The sequence below is a fragment of the Oryctolagus cuniculus genome, chromosome 9, assembly GCF_964237555.1.
Source record: "Oryctolagus cuniculus chromosome 9, mOryCun1.1, whole genome shotgun sequence".
Taxonomy (NCBI): Eukaryota; Metazoa; Chordata; class Mammalia; order Lagomorpha; family Leporidae; genus Oryctolagus; species Oryctolagus cuniculus.
The window spans coordinates 105,654,116-105,675,503 of NC_091440.1; the positions used below are offsets into that span (position 1 = coordinate 105,654,116).

The 21,388-nt window shown below is 50.9% G+C and overlaps 1 protein-coding gene across 10 annotated transcripts in view; it reads left to right on the plus strand.

The window, feature by feature from the left end:
• The window catches only part of CRACR2A (calcium release activated channel regulator 2A), a 212,075-nt gene that overhangs the window by 82,517 nt on the left and 108,170 nt on the right, over positions 1-21,388 (plus strand). The window contains exon 1 of one of the 10 annotated variants that reach the window (XM_070048427.1): positions 3,271-4,603. The exons of 8 other annotated variants lie outside the window; for them this stretch is intronic. The gene's annotated coding sequence lies outside the window, so the exon portion shown is untranslated. Of the gene's footprint in view, positions 1-3,270; positions 4,604-21,388 lie in introns of those variants that run through there. One more of the 10 variants, XM_070048426.1, reaches the window with a different exon arrangement.

The window sequence follows — 21,388 nt, forward strand, 5'->3', positions numbered from 1 at the left end:
CCCCTCCTCCTAGATTCATTCTCTAAAGTAGCCAAAGTCTCCTTTTAAAAATGCAGATTGTGGGCCCGTGCCATGGCTCACTTGGCTAATCCTCCGCCTGCTGCACCAGCATCCCATATGGGTGCCAGGTTCTAGTCCCTGTTGCCCCTCTTCCAGGCCAGCTCTCTGCTGTGGCCCAGGAGGGCAGTGGAGGATGGCCCAAGTGCTTGGGCCCTGCACCTGCATGGGAGATCAGGAGGAAGCACCTGTCTCCTGGCTTCGGGCTGTGGAGGCCATTGGGGGGTGGTGGTGGTGAACCAACAGAAGGAAGACCTTTCTCTCTCTCTCTCTCTCTCTCACTGTCTGTAACTCTACCTGTCAAATAAATAAATTTTAAAAAAGAACACTACACATAAGTAGTCCTTCAGGTTCTTAAAAAAAATAAATAAAAATGCAAATTCTATCATTTCTTCTAACCTTTTTTAAGTGCTAATTCCAGCGATTTCCTGAGACTCCACAGGATAAAGTCCCAAATCTCTAAAGTGGTCCATAATCCCCTGTTCCTTAGTTCCTGCCACTCTCTTCTGCATTAGGAGGTTCTAGCCACTGTGGATTCCTTCTGTTCCTCCTGCCCGCGGCTGTTTGCACCTGCCGGTCCTTCTCCCTGGGATGCGCTCCAACCCCCACTCCTTGGCTCACTCCTCCTCTTGCTGTGGACTCAGCTGCAATGTTTTTTCTTCCTCTCGTCATCCAGGTTACTTTTGTGGCTCTACATGTCCCAAAGTCCTTGGTATGTCTTCATCAGGTTCCATGTCTCCATTGGGATCCCATAATTACTTGTGTAATTTCTGTTCATTTTCTGTCTTTCCCGTTACCTGCTAAGGGCTGGATTCAAGTCCGTTCTGTTCATCACTTTATCCCTAACACCCATAAAACCTGGTGTGTGGTCAGCGCTTCTCATGCAGAGAACAAATCCATGCGTGAACCTGCCTCTGCTCCCATCCCTCCACTGGCACTGCTGTTGCTGAATGTATCTGTGACTTCTGCATTGCCAAGTCCAGTGTTTCTTCTCAGTCTCAATAGGCGACACCTCTACCGCACTGGAGACTGCTGTCAGTCCTCTTTCTTTAGGCATTCTCCAGCACGCTGATCCTTCGATTCTGAGACATGGTTATTTCCTTTTTTTCTGTCTCTACCTGCTGGACCCCCTTGGCTGACTTGTTCTGAGCGTCCCTTACATAGCAGAGTCCTGCATTATTCCAGCCTTCTTTTTTCTCCCACAGTCTGGGAGCAGCCTTCATTAGAGCGATGGCTTCAAACCTTGTGTTTAAGTTGGTGAATCCCAAATCTGTGTGCCCATCCCTGACTCCACTCCTGAGCACCAGCTGCTTCTCAATCCCTTTATGCTGATGTTCCGTGGACAAACTCTCTCCTCCTGGCTAAGAGTTTCACCATCTACCTTATTGCTGAAGCTATAAACCATGAGTCATTCAGGATACCCTGCCAGCTCAGTGGACCCTGCTCCACAGGTGTCCCGGGCTGCCCCGTGCCTCCCCTCTCTGCGCTGTGGTCCCTTTGCTGCGTCAGCCTCTTACCTGAGCTCCGTCCTCTGTCCGCTCTCACTTCCAGGTCATTGCTGGCACTGATGCCAGAGACTTTGTCTCAAAGAACAGTGCTTGACTGGGCCACTTCCCCGCTTCCCCTTTCTCCCTCCCCCAGTGCTACAGAATAAAGCCCAACCTCCTTACAGACCTTCAGGGCATGCAGCAACCCCCCCCCCCCCGACTTTGACTTCTCTTCACCCCATTCCTACCCCTCTGACTAAGCCGTCTGTCTGCTGGATGCTAATGGTGTCAAGCAAGGGTTCTCCAACCTTAGCAGGCACCGGGATCGTGAGGAAGGCTTGATGAACTCAGCGTGCTGCATCCCAGCAGCCCTGGGGTGAGGCCCAAGATCTGGTAGCAAGTTGTCAGGGGCTGCTGGTGCCGCGGTTCTGCGCTCACTGTGGGAGCCACTGGTGCAGGCTGGTAAAGCCTGCGAGCCTTAGAGCTCTATTGGGCTCGAATCCTGACTCTGCCACCCATTTCCTGTTTCACTTATCCTCTCCATGCCTCAGTGTACTTGTCCGTATAATGGGGGAATACTAGGAGCCATCTCATGCTTTGGAGGAGGAGAAAGCGAGTTAATAATTAAGACGTGAGTATGTCTTATTTCCGATGACCTCACTTGAAACTGTTTCCTTCTGAGCCCTCAGGAACTGTAGGCAGCCTCCATTTGTTATTTTTGCCATTATGCTGATCCTCAGTCGGGAATGTCCGCCTCTCTCCTGCCTTTTTGCTCATAGTTCTCTCCTTCCCTTGAAGAATGCGTTGATTTTCTTAGGAGCTTTTGCTACCACCCTCCCAGCCCTCTCTGCACACGCAGCCAGTGTGTTTGCCGGATTGTCCTTACCTCTTCACCACCAGTGTGTCTCACCCACTGTGCACTGCTTAAGGCTTCGTGTTTGTCCCAGATTTTTTGAGGAATAATTGACAAAAAAAAATGGCATAAATGTGAAGCATTCAACATGATGATTTGATATAGGTACATGTCATACGATAATTACAAGGCCCCAGGACACAGGCATTGATTCTGGGTCCCTGGAGTGTAACAAATGGTTGGTATATATTGGGTGGATTCAAGACATTTCTTAATTAAAGGACAGATTTGGTGTATTTTATAGAATCTATTACTATATTAAAAATAGTGTAAAATGTGTCTATTCTAGACAAAGCATTGGGTACCAAGAAAATGAGGAGAAAATGCGTGTGTGTGTGTGTGTGTGTGTGTGACGTGAACTTTGGGAATGTTCTGTAGGATAATGGAGTTGTGATTCAGGAGTGGAGCCCCACAGTCTCAGGAGCATCTGAGTGCATATAATGTTAAACAATCTTCTCGGCCAGCGCTGCGGCTCACTAGGCTAATCCTCTGCCTTGCAGCGCCGGCACACCGGGTTCTAGTCCCAGTCGGGGCGCCAGATTCTGTCCCGGTTGCCCCTCTTCCAGGCCAGCTCTCTGTATGGCCCGGGAGTGCAGTGGAGGATGGCCCAAGTCCTTGGGCCCTGCACCCCATGGGAGACCAAGAGGAAGCACCTGGCTCCTGGCTTCGGATCAGCGCAGTGCACCGGCCGCGGCGGCCATTGGAGGGTGAACCAACGGCAAAGGAAGACCTTTCTCTCTGTCTCTCTCTCTCACTGTCCACTCTGCCTGTCAAAAAAAAAAAAAAAAAAAATCTTGGCTGCAGGGAGCAAGACTTCCAAGTCACTGGACTGAAGTCACGGTGTTTATTTCCCACAAGTGTACTTCAAAACATTTATGGAAAATGAAATTAAACAACATTTATTTTGGTGCAGACATGTTTTGAAATTTGTATATACAAGGAGTCTTCAGCTAGTTCATGGAAAATACATACTATGGTTAAACCGTGCATGGGTTTCAATTTTGGTTTTGCGCCAACATAAACTTACCTTTAACTCCATTTTCCACAAATGTTTTGAAGCAGTTTTGTATGTAGTAAGTCTGGAGGAGAGGCAGGCATTTGGTGCAGGGGCCAAGACACTGCTTGGACACCTACGTACTCCTCTCTTGCAGCGAGTGGGTTCGAGTCCTGGTTCTACTTCCGATTCCAGCTTTCTGCTAATGTGCACCTGGAAGGCTGCAGGTGATGGCTGAAGAAGTTGGGTCCCTGCCACCCCTGATATGGGAGACTTGTATTGAGTTCCAAGCTCCTGCCTTTTGGGCTGGCCCCGGCCTGGTTGTTGCAGCCATTTGGGGAGTGAACCAGTGGATGGGAACTCTCTGTCTCTGTCTGTCAGCCTTTCACGGTATCTACAGTCTGGATGAAAGGGGACGCCAGGAGCTCTAGCACAGCGCTTCCAGGATGCCGTCAAGGCCCCAGTCCTCAGGTTTCCCCCTCCAGGTCACAGTGTGGCTGCAGGAGTTCCGGTCAGTGTGTTAGGAAAGCACAGCATCCGGCAGAGGGAAGGACTGCGGGGAGCACCCCCAGGAGCACCCCAGGACCCCGCTCAGATCTCAGGAACGGAGGTGGGGCAGACGCTCTCCTAACCTGTCCCTGGCAAGGGGCCTGTCTTTGTTTGGATTGGATGAGGCCCCCATGCTGGGGGAGGGGTCACAGCTCCGAGTGACGGGCACAGTTGGAGTCCCACTAGGAAGGGGCAGGGGAGACAGAGATGTTCCCGAGGCCAGCACAGTGTCTGCCTCCAGGGCTGGCTCGGGCCGCAGAATTGTCGTCATCCGAGTGACTTCCAGGGCCTTTCTGTCCCTGAGGATCTGTGACAGGTCACTTGAGGTTCAAGTGAGGAGCCTTCTCCTCGCTCTGTTCCACCTGCAGCTCCTGCCCTAAGCTGCCCTTAGAGGGGCTGGCTGAGAGCCACAGCAGGTCCTCAGGCTGCTTGTCAAGGGTGGGGCAGCAGGGAGGAGCGGCCCTTCCTTCTTGAGCCTGGGCCTCCGCGGGGCGCGTCTTCCTAAGAGAGCCGTGGTGGAGCCGGACTCCAGGTTCAGACTCTGGGACTCAGACTCAGCGCCAGGAGAGTTCAGCCACAGTGGGCGCCTGCTCTGCCCCCCAGGTGAGTGACTAGACACCAGGCTTGTTTAGGTGTGACTTGTGGCTTCCTGGGTGCTGGGTGTACAGGCAGGAGCCGATCGTGCCAAAGAGCACTGGGCAAGTGACAGGGACAACAGCATCTCGCTTGAGGTCTCTGATTGTAGCTCCTTCCCTCTTAAAAACTCCAGTAGCTGGCCAAAGCGGCGTCCCAGAGCTGGCTCCCATGGACTCTGCTTGTTAAATTTGTTGAGAGCCACAAAATAGGCTCACTGTCCCTCCAGGGCCTGCCTCTTTAACTAGAAAAGGAGTGCTGATAAGAAACTGGTGGGAGAGATTTTGAATGAGGGTAACAGATGGTGGCCTGAGCAGGAGAGGGTTTCCATAGTGGGCAAGAAGTTTGGGTTCCACACCAAGGGCAGTGGTGGAAGCTTCTGGACATCTGAAAGAATGTCCTAAAGGACTTTGAAACCCAGTTCTCCCAGACCCACAAATCTGAAGCAGCTAGAATGAGATGCAATAGAAGGTTGACCATGCCTGGCAAGGCAGTGGCTTTAGTTAAGAATGACTTTCCTGGTGTCCACACCGTGTGTGTATGAGAGAGACGAGAGAACAGGCTTGTATGATATGTGGTGTTAAATTGTACGAGTCTGTCCTGAATCTTCAACCACATTGTCAGCTCCTTGCGGGAAGTAATACTTTATTTCTCACAAAGTCAGAACACAGTCATTATTTATTGGTTAATTTTTATTTATCTTATTTTTATTTGAAAGGCAGAGAAACAGAGAGAGATAGAGACAGCCAGCCAGAGACCTTCATCTGCTGATTCATTCCCCCAAGGCCAAAGACTGGAATCTGGGATTCAGTATGGGTCTCCAGCTGTGTGACGAGGACACAACTCAATGGAGCCATCACCTGTCGCCTCCCAGGGTGTACATTTAGGAAGCTGAATGGGAAACAGAGCTGGGACTCTAACTTAGGCATTCCAGTATGGGATGTGAGTGTTTGGTGTGGGATTTTTTTTTTTGACAGAGAGAGAGACAGAGAGAAAGGTCTTCCTTTTCTGTTAGTTCACCCCCAAGTGGCTGATATGGCCGGCACGCTGCGCTGATCCGAAGCCAGGAGCCAGGTGCTTCCTCCTGGTCTCCCATGGGGTGCAGGGCCCAAGGACCTGGGCCATCCTCCACTGCCTTCCCGGGCCACAGCAGAGAGCTGGACTGGAAGAGGAACAACTGGGACAGGACCAGTGTCCCAACCGGGACTAGAACCCGGTGTGCTGGCACCGCAGGCGGAGGATTAGCCAAGTGAGCCGTGGCGCCGGCCTGGCGTGGGATCTTAACTGCCACACCTAACATTCCCCCGCCCCATTGGTGGAATTTTTGGATGCATTCTTGGACGCATTACCACTGGTGGTTCAAGGTCCCAGAATTGGTGTTGCCTTGAGCAGAGCTATCACCGGTACTTGCTGAGCACCGAGATGGAACCATCAGGTACTCTGCTGTTTGAGCTGGGCTAAGGGAGAAAGTGTACTCATTTCCTAAACCTGCCATGACCGAGTACTGCAAACTCAGTGACTGAAAACAACAGCGACGTGTGGTCTGCCAACTGTGACATCCAGAAGTCTGAATTAAAGGTCATTAGTGGGGTCGCGGTCCCCAGTGGGCAGGAGGCCCCTCCCTTGCCTCCCGCCCTGCCCCGAGTCTCTGGAGGTGTGTTGGCTGTCTTAGGTGTTCCTTGGCTTATGGGCTCAGAGCTCCAGTCTCTGCCTTCATCAGCACATTGCATTCTCCCTGTGTCTCCCCCTTTGCGTGGATGTATTGTAAGGACAGCAATAACATTAAATTAGGGGCCCACCCTACTCCAGTAACCACCTCTTGACTAAGTGTGTCTACAGCAATGCAAGTCCGAAATAAGGTCCTGGACCGGCGCTGTGGCGCAGTGGGCTAAGCCTCGCCTGCAGCGCCAGAATCCCATTTGGGTGCCAGTTCGAGTCCCAGCTGCTCCACTTCCCATCCGACTCTCTGCTATAGACTGGGAAAGCAATGGAGAATGGCCCAAGTCCTTGGGGCCCTGCACCCACGTGGGAGACCCAGAAGAAGCTTCTTGCTCCAGGCTTCGGATCAGCTCAGCTCTACCCATGCAGCCATCAGGGGAGTGAACCAGTAGATGGAAGACCTCTCTCTCTCTCTCTCTCTCTCTGCCTCTGGCTCTCTGTAACTCTGCCTTCCAAATAAATAAAATAAATCTTTAAGAAAACAGGGGAGGATGTTTAAAAAAACAGGAGCCAGGAGCTTCTTCCAGGTCTCCCACGCGGGTGCAGGGGCCCACTGCCCTGGTAACCCCTTTTATTAGTTTCTTATTAGTTTCCTTCCAGTGTTTCTTTTTGCAAACACAAGTGAGTACAAATATATCTTCTATCTCCATCCCTTTCTTTCATAATTACAGCATATTATATATATTTTTCTTTTTTTAGAAAAAATATTTATTTATTTGAAAAGCAGAATAACAGAACAGGAGAGACAGAGACAGAGAGAGAGATATCTTCTATCCACTGATTCACTCCACAAATGGTTGCAATGGCCAGGACTGGGCCAGGTTGAAGCCAGGAGCCAGGAGCTGCTTCTAGGTCTTCCACATGGGTGCAGAGCCCAAGGACTTGGGCCATCTTCTGCTACTTTCTCAGGTGCATTAGCAGGGACTTGGATCAGAAATGGAGTAGCCAGAACGTGAACCAGTGCCTGTGCCTGTATGGGATACCAGTATAACAGTCAGCCACTTAACCCAACACAACACCAGACCCTACATTTCTTTCTTACCTTGCTGTTTTCACTCAAGTTATCTTGCCACTTTCCCCCTACCAGTCCGTTGAGTACTTCCTCATCACTATTATTTTTTTGCAGGGGCATAATACCCCATTACATGCACCATCCGTTTATTTAAACAACTCTCCACTGATAGACACAGTCCTCTTTGTTTAATTTTTTTTTTAATTCGACAGGTAGCGTTATATACAGTGAGAGAGAGAGACAGAAAGAAAGGTCTTCCTTCCTTCCTTGGTTCACTCCCCTAAATGGCTGCTACGGCCGGCGCTGTGCCGATCCGAAGCCAGGAGCCAGGTGCTTCTTCCTGGTCTCCCGTGGGGGTGCAGGGCCCAAGCACTTGGGCCATCCTCCACTGCCCTCCCGGGCCACAGCAGATAGCTAGCCTGGAAGAGGAGCAACTGGGACTAGAACCAGCGCCCATATGAGATGCCGGCGCTGCAGATATTAACCAAGTGAGCCACGGCGCCGGCCCACTAACTTACTCTTTATTACAATATGATGCAGTGAATAAGCCCACCATGTTGTACGGTGCCTGGACATGGACAACATTTTTAAGTTCTAATGTGTCTCAGAATTGTCAGAATGACCGGGAACACGGGTTCTAATAAGTGTGTGTCGACAAGTGGTTGGGTTGAGTGGCAGCTGTCCCTTTAAGTTCCATCTGACAGCTTCCCCACCGGCTCTCACTGTCTGCCACTTAGTGTCACGACGATGCTGTTCCTGGTGGAGGCTGAGGAGGAGAGGGAAGTCACCCTGGCACACGTGTCTTTCCCGAGTGGAACATGGGAGCCGTGCAACACAATACAATCCTGCTTCATTTGCACCTGGCACCTCGGCTCATTTCTGTTGTTTTCCTGGACAGTTGGTTTGCAGACTCTGCTTTGTTGCATCCCAGCCCTTCTCTGCTCTCTGGCTGCTTTAGCACTGTCTGGGGTAGCTGATCAGAGACCAGCGATAAAGATGGACAAGACAGGGAAAAAGTGCTGTTCTGCACCCGCGTTGTCTCGTCAGAACCGCCTGAGGAATACTGTGGCCATTCCCATTTTATAGACAAGAGAACAGCAGCAGAGGGAAGAGGTTTCGTCAAGATTTATAGCTTGTGTGTGGTGGAACTAGGACCTAACCCCAGATATTTCTGGCTCTGGAAACTGATGCTTTAGCCAATGTGTTATGCTGCCTTCCAGAAAAAAAAAAAAAAAAAAAAAGGTGTGGCTTACACTCACACGTCTCCGTGCTGCGGCGAGGTGGTCAGGACAGAGATAAGAGCATTTGTTGAAAATGGGGAGATGGCCGCCTGCCCCAGCGAAGGCCAGTGAGGGTGCACGTTTGGCCTCCCAGCAGAGGAGACGGCTCGTCTTTTACGGCCCTGCGTGTTCAGTAGACTGGGTTTGGCACCACTGCCCCGCTATGCTCCAACATTTATTGAGCAACTTCTGAACGTCAGGCCCTGTGCGAGGTGTGAAAGCCGGAAGGAGTGAGCCACACCCAGCCGTGCAGCGGCGCCACCAGCTAAGTGTGCGACATGAACGTGTCAGGCTGGGTCCCGAATGCAACAGAAGCAGCAGTCACCCTGGAGTAACCAGGTGGACGGTTGCCCGCTGTCTTGGGTCTTCCTCATTCGGCATTGCTAGATGAAGGAAGGAAGTGAGGGCCAGACGTGGAGGCCGTGAGCTGTTATTGGGCCACCCTTCTGCCCACAGCCCTGTTGGCCGAGAGGTCTCAGGAGACAGGCCCAGTCGTGGCGGGGGGGCGGGGTGGGGGGAGGTAGGCACAAGGAAACTTCCCTTCCCTCTGCTGCGCCCCAGCTGCGGTCTCATTCCTGCCCGTGTGTTTAACAGCCTGTCCCTGTGGTGGCGCTGGTGGCGCTGGCGGGGGGGGGGGTGGGGGGGGTGGAGGATGTCACACTAGGGGGCTAGCGGTCCCCTTTCTTTCCCAGTGAAGGAATACTAGGAGCTGGCCTGGGAGGGCACAGTTCCTAGGTCACCACATTCCAGCTGACCTCTGGAATCTCAGATCAGCAGGAGGCTGTGCAGGCCAGGGCCTCCGGTCACCACGCCTCCTCGGCCTTTTGCCACTGCTGTTTGTCTTTCTTCCTCCCCGGGTTTGCATGCAACGGCATCAGTCACCTCTGTGGTTATCTTCGAACAGCTGCAGGTTTTGCTTTTTATTTATTCTTTGTGTGAGTGTGATGCTAACCACAGCGGCCCACAGGCTAGTGGGGCGGAGAGGGAGCATTTGCTCTTCGTTTAAACGCTACAGTCTTCAGCCGCAGCCGATGCTAGTGGTGAAACTGTTCAAAACGAAGGCGTTGAAACTCAGTGTCAAGTGTCTGCTGGGCTCTGTCGCTTGTGCCTCCCGTGAGCGAGTAATTAGGAACTAATTTTCAGTTTAAAACGGTGAGTCAGGGGTAGGCGTTTGGTCCGGCAGATACGCTGCCTGCATCCCGCATCAGAGTGCCTGGGTTTGACTCCTGGCTCTGGCCTCTGACTCCAGCTTCCTCCTCATACAGACCCCCAGGGGCAGTGATGGCTCTAATAGTGGGTTCCTGCCACCCACGGGGGAGAACCGGACTGAGTTCCTGGCTCCCCTCCTTGGTCCTGGCCCAGTTCTTGCCATTGTGGACATTTGGGAATGAACCAGCGAATGGGAGCACTGCCTCTCTCTCTCTCACTCTCTCTCTCATTCCTACTCAAAATAAAAAAAAAATTCTTAATTTAAAACAAGGCAGAATCCAGAGTCCCGATGAAATTCAGACAGCAGGCATCTCCAGGGCCACAGCCCTGTGTGCATCTCTGTCCTGGCAGCTGTGTGAGACAGAAGAGACGTGTCCCAGCCCCTTCTTGTTAAGGAGCAGGGACAGGAAGGGGAGTACAACAGGCAGTCGGCCACCCTGTGTCCTCGGCAGAAGACTAAACGAGGTTGCCATGTCAGTGGGCATCACAGGTTTTCAAAGAGGTTAGGCCAAAAGCCCAGTGATTCAGAAAATGGTTGTTTTGAAGAGAAACCTTCATAGAATGAAGATGAAGTCTTCAATTGAGAGAATTTCCCCACTTCAAACCTTTTGTCTGCATTGGAGAATTTCCAGACGTGTGTTTAACCGGCAAGGGGTCCAGTGCACAGCCCACGTACCACGAAGGCAAGGAAACCAGCGCAGATTTGTAACAGGAGATTGGAGACTGTGTAGCTGACGTGGAACCAAATATTACTCAATTAGCAAAGTCTTACAAAACGTCACCATTTCAGTGAACAAGAGCCGTTTTTAAATACTTGTACTCTAACGATAAGACGTCTCTTACAAAAATCAGATATCGCAGTTACTTCCTTTGGGACTGCCTTCTGTTTTTTTGCTCTTTGGCCATCTCCTTAGAGCCTCTACCAAATGATTCTGTCCAGTCCAGCCTCTCCTCTCCACTGCCTAAGCTAAAAGGTTACCATCCACCGAGCTTTGTCTAACGCTGAAGTCCGAGTGTGTACCTCAGCAACGTGGGAGGGAGCCCCAGCTTGGGGACAGGTTTCCGCGCTACTCCCCTGTCCCATGTCACGGCACAATAATTATCACAGCACTGCACTGAAGCCTAGGGCCTGCTCATTCACAGGAATAACCCCCTTCCTTGCTGTCTCTACTTGGCACATTTGTAATTTGATTTGGCCTGTCATCCGCACCTCAGTTAAGGTGATTTCCTTCTTCCTGTTCTCACAGACAGCCAAGGGGGTTTATTTCTCACGCTAACTTTTTTTTTTTTTCCAATTCTGCAGCGCTCCTGTATCCCTCTGTTCCTTTGTTTCCATGTATCCTTTGGTGTCTGTGGCCGGCCTTCTACTTGAGCTCAAGTCCACACTTACCCGTTAGAACGAGTTGTAAGCACGTGCTGCAGTGCAGTCAAGCCTAAAGCACTTACACGTGTAACCACACGGTATTTCACTGCACATCACACTCTCCTCTATGTTACCCTGACGGCTCAATTATGCATGCGGCTCAGCTAGCTTATCTAGGAGTTTTATTTCAGGTGATAAAGAGGGAGTTTCCAAATATTCATTATAAAAATGGGACATGGGTTGATAGGGTGGGAGACCGCTCTTTTAAGCCTTCTCTAAGGTCTCAGACACTCTGAGCAACATGGAAACCACGGTGGATTCGGAGCCGGCGCTGTGGCTCAGGGCGCTAAACACAGTAGATTTACATAGAATGTAAAATAATAGGATGCAGTAGACAGCAGTCAGAGGTCGCACATAGGAATGCTTGGGGTTCTGTTGCTGAGTTGTCTCACTGGTCACTGTGTCTAGTCGCTCTCCCCATCTCCCCACATCAGTGGTCCCACCTTACAGCGCTGGTTTTATGAAAGTGAGCAAAGTCGTTTGTTCCCCCAGAAGACCTGGTTGATATTGCTGACGTCAAGGGGTGGACCTGCCAGCATCTTGCAAGTTCCTCCCTTCTGCAGCTCTCTAGGCTAAGACACATCACTTCGAACAGACGGCTCCAAAGAGACTGTTTCTTCCCATCTTCGTAACACCAAGTTGGAATGAGGGCAGCCGACTTCCAAGCGCACACAGTGCCAACTGCACTTTGTTAACAACCAGCCGGTTAGCTGTGGCGCCATCTCACGGGGCTCTGCTTGATGAAGCACAGGTTCATGCCCTACTTTGCAGACTGAAGCAAGTGCTGCTTTCATGACCAAAGCCCATGGAAGCCGAGTCCTCCCCGGCTCCTCCAGCAAGAACTTAGGGTTCGAGACAGACTCCCCGATCGCATCGCTGGATCTTGTGTGTGCATTTTCCAAGAACTGTTTTTAACAGCTACCTCAGGGCCAATGGAGTGGGAGCAGGGAGGGCACCCTGAGGATGACATTGGCCCAAGGGTGGAGGAGAAGCCATTAAATGCTGCCTGGCCAGAAACCTCTGGGGAATGTAATGCACCGAGCTGGGGTGTGGCCGGGGGCCTGGACTGAGTGGAGAGAAAAGAGGAAACTGAGGTATAACTGCTGCACAGATGTTCTCAGTGCTCCGCCATCAGCCCTGGTGGCAATCTGACATGGCCTCCTGTCCTGGAAGTGAGCTAAGGTACAGGGAATCTTTTGTTTCCTTTTCTGAGCGTAAGCATCTTTCAAGGAAGGAAACCTCACTCCTGCCCTAAGGACTGCCATGGGACACCGGCCATTGGCTGCAGTCTCAGTGTTGAGGGACATGCTGCAGGATGCTGGCCATACGGAAGCCGGAATGGAGCCGATGGCCCCAAGCAGCAGTTTTGGGATACCTTGGATAGAGGGCCCTTGCAATTAAGCTTCCTCTCGCCTCCAAGAACCCCAGCATGCATCCTTGCCAACTGTGAATTGTGAAAGGGAAGGGTCTGGCATGTTAAAGGGAGAAGTGGAGTTGAGGTTGGGGAGCAGGAGAGAGGACCATTGCTGGGTTCCTGAGTCTTGGAGATGGGTGACTTTACTGCCTGTTAGCCTGGCCTTGAAGTCTCTGGGCCCGAGGGCAGAGGATGAATGAAAGTGTGTCCACCTGAGAATTCGAATATTTTGAGTATAAACATACAAATCATTTCAGAATCTCCTCTTTGTCAGAAAACCAGAGAAATTCCCCAAGTTGGATAAATCTGATTCTAACTGACCATCTGAGCCACAGAGGGAAGATGTGAGCACCAGAAAACCAGCACCAGTGGAGAAGCCCTGGCAAGACAAGAGTCCCTAAGGCCATGGCTGTCCTCACGTGGTTCTAACCGGAAAGAGGGCAGGCTGGAGACAAGCTGTCTGCCCATTCAGCCCACACGGGGTATCAGCCTCAACATTCTCGTGGAGCTCTGGGAAGACACGTGGTTGGCAACAGGAGTCCGTGGCCTCAGACTGTGTATAGTCCAGCGGGACAAGCAGATGTTAACGGACTGCACAGTCATCTCGTGACCACAGGCGTGAACACGCTAAGGCAGCATCCCGAGTCCGTGAGCGCATCTCCAGGATGGCCTTGGGCCAGGCATTCCCTGCAGTAGTTGGGCACCCCATGTAATAGCGCCTGGGAGGGAGTCCCCATTCTGTTCCCCACCCCAGCCCCCTGCTGGTGGTGCACACCCTTGGAGTCCTCGGTGATTACTCAAATGGTTAAGTCCCTGCCACGCCTCGGCCGCTGTGGGCATTTGGGGACTGAGTCAGCAGACAGGCGATCTCTCTTCTTCTCTGTCCCTGCCTCTCTGCTCCTCAAGTCATAATAGTTAATTAATTTCCCAGCAGATGTCTTGTCCAGCCAATCAGCTTACAGATGAGGCTCAGAGTGGGGAAAGAGGCTGATGGAGATTGATTAATCCGTGACTGGGATGGAACCAGAAGCCCCTTCTGACTCCCAATACTGTTTTTTGTTGGAGGCTGGGGAAATTGGCGTTTGTTTGTGGTCAGGGCTAGTTGTATCAACGTTCCAAACACGTGTGATGCTGTAGATAAGTGTATTAATCAGCTTTTGTTACTAACAAAAACCCACAGGCAGCGAACTTTATAAAGAGAAAAGGTTTATTGAGCTCACGGTTTTGGAGGTTCCAGTTCAAGACCGGGCATTGGTTTGGCCTCCACGAGGGCTATGGATGGCCAGAGTACTGGTGGGGGAAGAATCATATGGCAGCAAGAAATTAGAGAGAGTGGGTGGGGCCAAACTGAGGATTTTATATCAACCCTCCAGTGAGACCTCAAGAGGTCAAATAAGAACTACCTTCTGGGGCATGTCCCCAGTGACCTGCAGACCTCCCTTTAACACATGGGCCTTTGTGGGACACCCACTTTAATATCTAAACCATAGGTCTAAGGAACTTGTCAGCCCTCAGTTGTCAACACTGCTCCCACACACCCCCTCGTGGCCACCCTCCGTACTTCCACTCAGCGTGCCTATGCTTGTTTGGGTCCTTACTGCCTCTCTCTAGTGTGGTCTCCCTTCTCCCTGTTTGCTGCAGTCCTCATACTGTTATCAGGCTGTCCTGACTTCTCTCCTTATTGTCCAAGTGCCTTTAGACAGGTTACCTAAGCTTCCTGAGCCTTGTATGTGAATGAGGATGGACAGTATCACACAAGGTGATAGGTAGGAGCAGGTAAAACAATCAAGGTGCCTCACATAATGCCTGGCACATACTAACTCCTTGAGGTCTGTTAGGTCCTGAAACCCACGATGACTCCTTGTCATTTACAAATAAAGAGAGAAGCCCGTTAGACTTCAGGCCATCCAAGAAGATTTTGTCCGTTCCTGTTATGCGCGAGTCACCGGGCTAGGAACGCTGGTCTCAGAATGAATGAGCCACGATTCCTGACCTCAGGGAGCTGAAAACTTAGTGGGAACAGACAATATAATGCAGTGTGATGAGTGATCAATTAACAAAACACAGAGGGCAAAGGTACGTGGAAAAGAAGTAACTGAGACCACCTAGGCTGGCGTTTGAGGCCCTCGGGCCCTCCCAGCCCTACTTCTAGCGCCTTGTTGTGCCGATGCACACTGCCATCTTGGTCACACTTTCCCCATTGTCGACCCCCGCCCTGCAGCCTGGAGACCTTCCCAGGCCATTCCTTTTGCCTGGAATCGCCTTCCCTTCCCCATCTCCTCACTAGCTACTTCTGCCTCTCCCACGGGGCGATAGGCGCACCTGTTCCTCCACACAGTCTGAATCTATCACTCAAATCAGCATTCTTTATCACTTGTTCTACTTTTCTTCGAAAGTAATTCATTGTATATATTTATTGTAAAAAAATCAGAGGATATAGAAAACAGTAAGAAGAAAAATCAATCTTAAACTCAGTAAGCACAGATAGCCACCACTCGCATTGTGTGGTATGAATCCTAGCCATTTTTCAGGGCACACGCAGGCACACCTTTTCTTATCTCCTTTTCCTCATTCTGCCTAACATGTGTCATATGCACCTATCTCAGTTAGACCACAAACTGTTTGAGGGTAGAGATAAATGGGTCACCTGCTTTTCCTTCCTGTTACCCTTGTGCCAGGAGCCGCCCTGTAAATGTTAGCGGAGTAGAACCACTATATTAATTTGTTTGACTTTGGCATTCAAATGTCATCTTCAAAAAATTTATTTTCACATTATTTGAAAGGCAGAGAGAGGCAGAAAGAGAGCAAGAGCGAGCGAGTGAGAGAGAGATCTTCCATCTGTTGATTCACTCCCCAAATAGCCACAACAGCTATGGCTGGGTTAGGCCAAAGCCAAGAGCCCAGAACTTCATCAGGGCCTCCCACATGAGTGGCAGAGACCCACATACTTGAACCATCACCTGCTGCCTTGCTGGTGCACATTAGCAGGAAGCTGGACCAGAAGTAGAGGAGCAGGGACCGGCACTGTGGCGTTAGTGGGTAAAGCTGCCACCTGCAGGGCTGGCATCCGGTATGGGTGCTGATTCAGATCCAGCTCTCTGTTATGGCCTAGGAATGCAGAAGATGGCCCAAGTCCTTGGGCCCCTGCACCTGCATGGGAGACCCAGAGGAAACTCCTGGCTCCTGGCTTTGGATTGGCGCAGCTCTGGCTGTTGTGGTCATCTGGGGAGTGAACCAGCAGATGGAAGACCTCTCTCTCTCTCTCTCTACCTGCCTCTTTATAACTCTGCCTTTCAAATAAATAAATATTAAAAAAAGAGGAGCTAGGCACTCCTATATGGGGTGCATCTTAACTGCTGTGTCAGATGTGTGCCCCAGCAAGCCATTTTTTGAGAAAGCAGGTTTATCAGTTGCTTAAACCTTGTGCGTGTTCCTTGAGCACCAGAGGCTGCTGGCCAGACAGCCAGCTGAGCGACTGGGAAGGCAGTACAGGCCCCCAGTGATCCGACAAGTGGTGAGCCACAGGCAGGTGTGAAGTGGGTTCTGCAGCCTGCACTGGCTGCTCTGAAAAGCAGTTCTACCCCCATTATTTGACTTTGTCTTGCGTTAGCATGACACATCTGATTCTGGCAAGTCTTTCTTCATCCCTTCTGATCAGAAATGGTATTGGCATTTCACCCCGGGGGCGGGGGGAGTTGGGTGAGATTTTCTTCTCTGAGAAGTCAGTTTTGGCTCTAAAAAAGACACTTTGCTTGGATGAAAAATCTAGAGGCTCTGGAACTAGGGTTGAAAGTAGACATAGGGCAGGCTTGTTTCCAGAAATCTCTGTGTGGGGAGGCTGGGATCGGGCCAGGGGCTGGGGTGGGGGGTGGGTCAGGGGGATTCACCCAGCGGGCTGTAGGATAAAGCAAAGCAGAGCATTTGAGAGAACATTCTGGGGGAATAAATGACAAAAAATGAGCCCAGCATGCGTCCCTTCAAGGCAAACGTGGGAGCCCAAGAGGCTGGAGGCGTATGGGGCGCTTTCCGTAGCGTAAGCAAGGTGTGGAATTCACGGGGGTGGACGGTGGCAGAGCAGGAAACCAGATTCGGGGGACACCGGCCTGCTGCCATCTGAGACTGTGTCTGAGCGGGGTGGGGTGTGTGTAATTTAGATGTCTTTTTTCTTGAAAGAAAACGTGGCTTTGCAGAGGCTGTTTCTAGAATTAAACACCTCTGAGGGAGTTTTATTACAGATCAAGGAAAAAGTCTGCAAGATTTTTGGGTTCTGAGGGGAAGCACCTAAAACACAGTTAAATCAAAGAGAACCTTTAAATAAACACATCATTGATCTGGGTGACGCACAGAAACCTCTTTTTTTTTTTTTTTTTTTTTTTTTTTTTTTTTTTTGAGTAAGAAAGAGAAGAGAGGAGAGTGGGGAACTCTGTAGGACTTTTGCCTGAGAATGCCTGCTGGGAGGGGGTTTCCATCTCCAGCTGTGTCCATCAGTACAAAGAAATAAAACGGGGTCGAGTGTTTGGCACTGTGGCTAAGGCACCACGCTGGACGCCTGCATCCCATGTCAGAGTTCCTGATTCAAACTCCAACTACTTTGCTTCTGATCCAGCTTCCTGCTAACGCCTACCTGGGGAGGGAACAGGTGATGGCTTGAGTACTTGAGTCCCTGCCACCCACGTGAGGGACCCAGACAGAGTCCTGGGCTCCGGGCTTCAGCTTGGCCCAGTCTCACTGGTGGGAGACCTGGTGGATGGAAAATATGTGTCTCTGCCTTTCAAAAAAAAAAAAGAAAATAAATTAATAAAGCATTTTTGAAAAGAAATGATTGGTGGATTCTGGTGGTTTATGTACAAATGAGGTTATGGAAGCCCGGGATGAGAACATGCGGGAATATGTTTCAAAAGCAAACCCAAAAAAACCCCGACTCTAGTTTTCTTTTTGCAGGGCCCAGGGCATCCCGTCTCACCCACTGGGGCATGCTGAGCTCCTGCAAGAAGGAGAATGCCCACACCACAGAGCTCTGGACTGGTCTGCGGGTTTGCTGTGCTGTTTTCTCTGTAATAAAAAGAACAGCGCTCTAGTGAGCATCAGTGGGGGCCAGGCCCTGTGCTAAGCACTCCATGTGCTGTGTGTCTTACTATCTTCACAACAGCTCTTCTAAAGAGGCACTGCTCTTGCCCATGGTTAACAGAGGAGGGTGCAGGCCCGGAGGAGGTAGCTCACTCACTGGACATCCCACGAATTCTAGGGAGACCTGAACACGGGCCTCTCACTCTCTCTCTTTTAAAGATTTATTTATTTATTTATTTGAAAGTTAGAATTACAGAGAGAAAGAAAAAGGAGAAACAGAGGTCTTCCATATGCTAGTTTACTCCCCAAATGACTGCAGAGCTGGGCCAGGAGCCGGGAACTCTATCTGGGTCTCCCACGTGGGTGGCAGGGGCTCAAGTATTTGAGCCATCATCTGCTGCTTTCCCAGGTGCATTAGCAGGGAGCTGAATGAGAAGTGGAGAGGTTGGGACTTGAACCGGCACCCAAACAGAATGCCATTATTGTGGGTAGCAGCATAACCCTCGACGCCCCTCCACGCCAAAATGCCGGCCCTTCTCCCAGGGCTCTGTAAAGCCAAAGCCGTTCATTGCCAAGCAGGGAAAACATATAATGAGGCCCCCTGAGGGCCACGCAGCAGGCATGCGGTTCCTGCCTTCACCTATTCAGAGGTTTCCCTGCTACGTTGCAATGCTTTGGAGACAATGGGAACTGGTGATGATGACTCAGCGGCACAGGCAGTATCTGTGACCTGCCGGCATCCCCAGCCCCGCCCCTCCACCAGCTGTCGAGCAGGATCTGTAACTCCTGGCATGTTTTTATTACAAACAAGATAACACAATCTTTGAAAGCCGTAGGATAATGTCTGTGTGCTACAAATAAGATAGCAACCCATGTGATAGGCATAGATTATAAAAGTTTTTGTACACTCTACAACACCATAAAAAAAAAAAATCTCCTGTCCTCCTCATTTGTATTGTTTGGTCAATGGTGTTTTCTGGAAGCGCACCAAGCCCAGATCACGGGAAGCAGGACCTGACTTGAATTTTCTGTCCCCACCAGGTCCCTGCTCCAGGAAGGTGTTAAGCTTTGCTTCTGAATACCAGCTCATTAGGCTGGTGTTTTCAGCACTTGCCAGCCCGCCTGGTGCTGGAATCGTCTTCATGGTCAGCCTTGGTGGCCTGCAGTCCTCCTGATCTTCAGAGCATAGTTAGGGAGACACGGTAGCCACATATTTTCTGTCTGGTTATGCCCGTTCGTTCCCACGCCTAGGCTTCTGTGACCTTCTGCAGGGTCACTTGTGTAGACCTGGGACGTCGCTGATGATCTGCTTGATAATCCCTGCCTTGTTCCAGGGAGGGCTTACGGGGTCTGTTTATCTGTTTCATTAATGTTAGTGCACCCAGCGTTCTTAATTAACTTTTCCTCTGGCTTCACATGCTGCCTCTCCATCCAGAATATGTATCCTTGGAGAATCAGGCTGGTCTCCTGCAAGCTCTGACTGTTGTAGAACAGGTACCTGCCTTTTCTTGGGCGGGCTCAGTGACAATGAAGGGCAGGATCTTTTTATTTTTTTATTTTTTGGATAGGCAGAGTGGACAGTGAGAGAGAGACAGGGAGAAAGGTCTTCCTTGTCCATTGGTTCACCCCCCAATGGCCGCCGCGGCCACAGCTCTACGGCCGGCGCACCGCGCTGATCAGAAGGTAGGAGCCAGGTGCTTCTCCTGGTCTCCCATGGGGTGTAGGGCCCAAGTGGGCCATCCTCCACTGCACTCCCGGGCCACAGCAGAGAGCTGGACTGGAAGAGGAGCAACTGGGACAGAATCCAGCACCCTGACCGGGACTAGAACCCGGTGTGCTGGCGCCCCAGGCGGAGGATTAGCCTATTGAGCCGCGGCGGCGCCAAGGGCAGGATCTTGAGTGAAAGGCTAGCACCCTAGTCCAGATCAGCCCCTTCTGCTGCTCGTCACTCACCAGTACCCTCGCCTTCTTTGGCAGCTACTGTGATTTGTATCATGTATTCACTTGTTTGTTTCTTTTTATTTTTTATTTGAGAGTCAGAGAGAGAGAGAGAGAGAGAGAGATCTTCCATCTGCTGATTCGCTCCTCAAATGCCTGCAACATCTAGGATTGGGTCAGGCCAAAGCCAGAATCCTAGAACTCCATGTAGGTCTCCCACATGGGTGGCAGGAACTCAAATACTTGAGCCATCAGCTGCTGCTTCCAGGGTGTGCATGAGCAGGAAGCTGGACTGGGAGAGAGGAGCTGGTTCTTGAAGCAGGCGTTGTGATGTGGATGCAGGCATCCCCAGTAGCTTTTTCGTCTGCTGCTGCAAATGCCTCCCTGATGTACTTATTAAAGCTTCTCCTTGCAGCTTGGACAGCTCTTCGATTCTGCACGGTGTCACAAACATGCAGTGCAATGCCTGGAATCTGATAGGGACTCATTAAAGACTAATTTAAAAAATGCATGCATGGATCAATCAGCTTGGTTTCTGCAAGAGTAGGGAGAGGTGCGTTAGGACCTGCGGGTGTGCAGGAACTTTCTGAAGGTTCCAGCTATAAAGAGGAGTGAGGTCAGCTACCCACGGGCTTGGGAAATAATGGAAAACACATTGGTCTAGAAACCGGGGACCTGAAGGGCATGCGTTTCCCTGTACTAAGGTTTATTTTCAGTGTAACCTTGAGAAAGTCTTATAAGCCTTGAAGGAGATTGTGTGTGTGTGTGAAATTGCTTTGTAAACCATAATGTACTATGGTCAGATGTTATGCATCACCGTAAGATCTGGCCCCTTCCTGCTTCTCCAAATGTATTTCCTAATGACTTTAATTTAGCCAGGCCAATTTCCTTCTCTAAAAAAAAACATATCTTTCTCCCTTTATTGCACAAATTATGCATCGTAATGACAAAAGGATTAGCAAATTCAGAAGAAAATGAAAATCATCTCTTAAGATTCCCATCTAGAAATCGCACTGTTAACAGCTTCCATGGAGCTTCCCTGGATTTTTCCTAAATAAATTTCCCAGTTGTCAGCAGCTGGGGGCAAGACCAGGCAGCACTTCTGTCCTGCTCTCCCAGGGCCACAGCTTTGCTGACGGCTGCCACCTGGGAAACCATTAGAGAGTAGAGCTCCCCGCACCGCCACTCCCACCCTCACCGTTGCTTCCAGCATGCACAGTAGCCGCGCCAGGGGGTGGCTGGAGACAGGGGTCTCTTCCTCGGCCCGGCGTCCGGGTCTGTGTACTCATTGCTTTCTCTCCCCGCTGGGCCCAATGCCTGCAGGATGTGGCACCTAAGAGGGTCCCTGTGCTTGGTGACTAGTCGCTGAATGTCCACGTGGCACCTGAGTGCTGTGTTGCCTCGCATGGCGTGGGAAGCCCCTGACCAACATCTGTTTCACATCCCCGTGCTCCACAGGCACCAGGGTCACTAGTAGGATGCATCTGGTCTACCGGATCTGGCTGTGGCTTGAGATTTGGCCTCAGCGTGGAGAATGATAGATTGCGCCGGTGTCCTTTGCAGTCACTGCTGTCACCTGCAGTCGTTGTACGCATGCTCCCAGACCGTGCTGCCTAGCACGTGGCCAGAGCACTCTGCAGAGCTCCTCTCCGGGTTCAGTCTTCGCAGTTCCCAAACTGCCTTCATCAAGGAG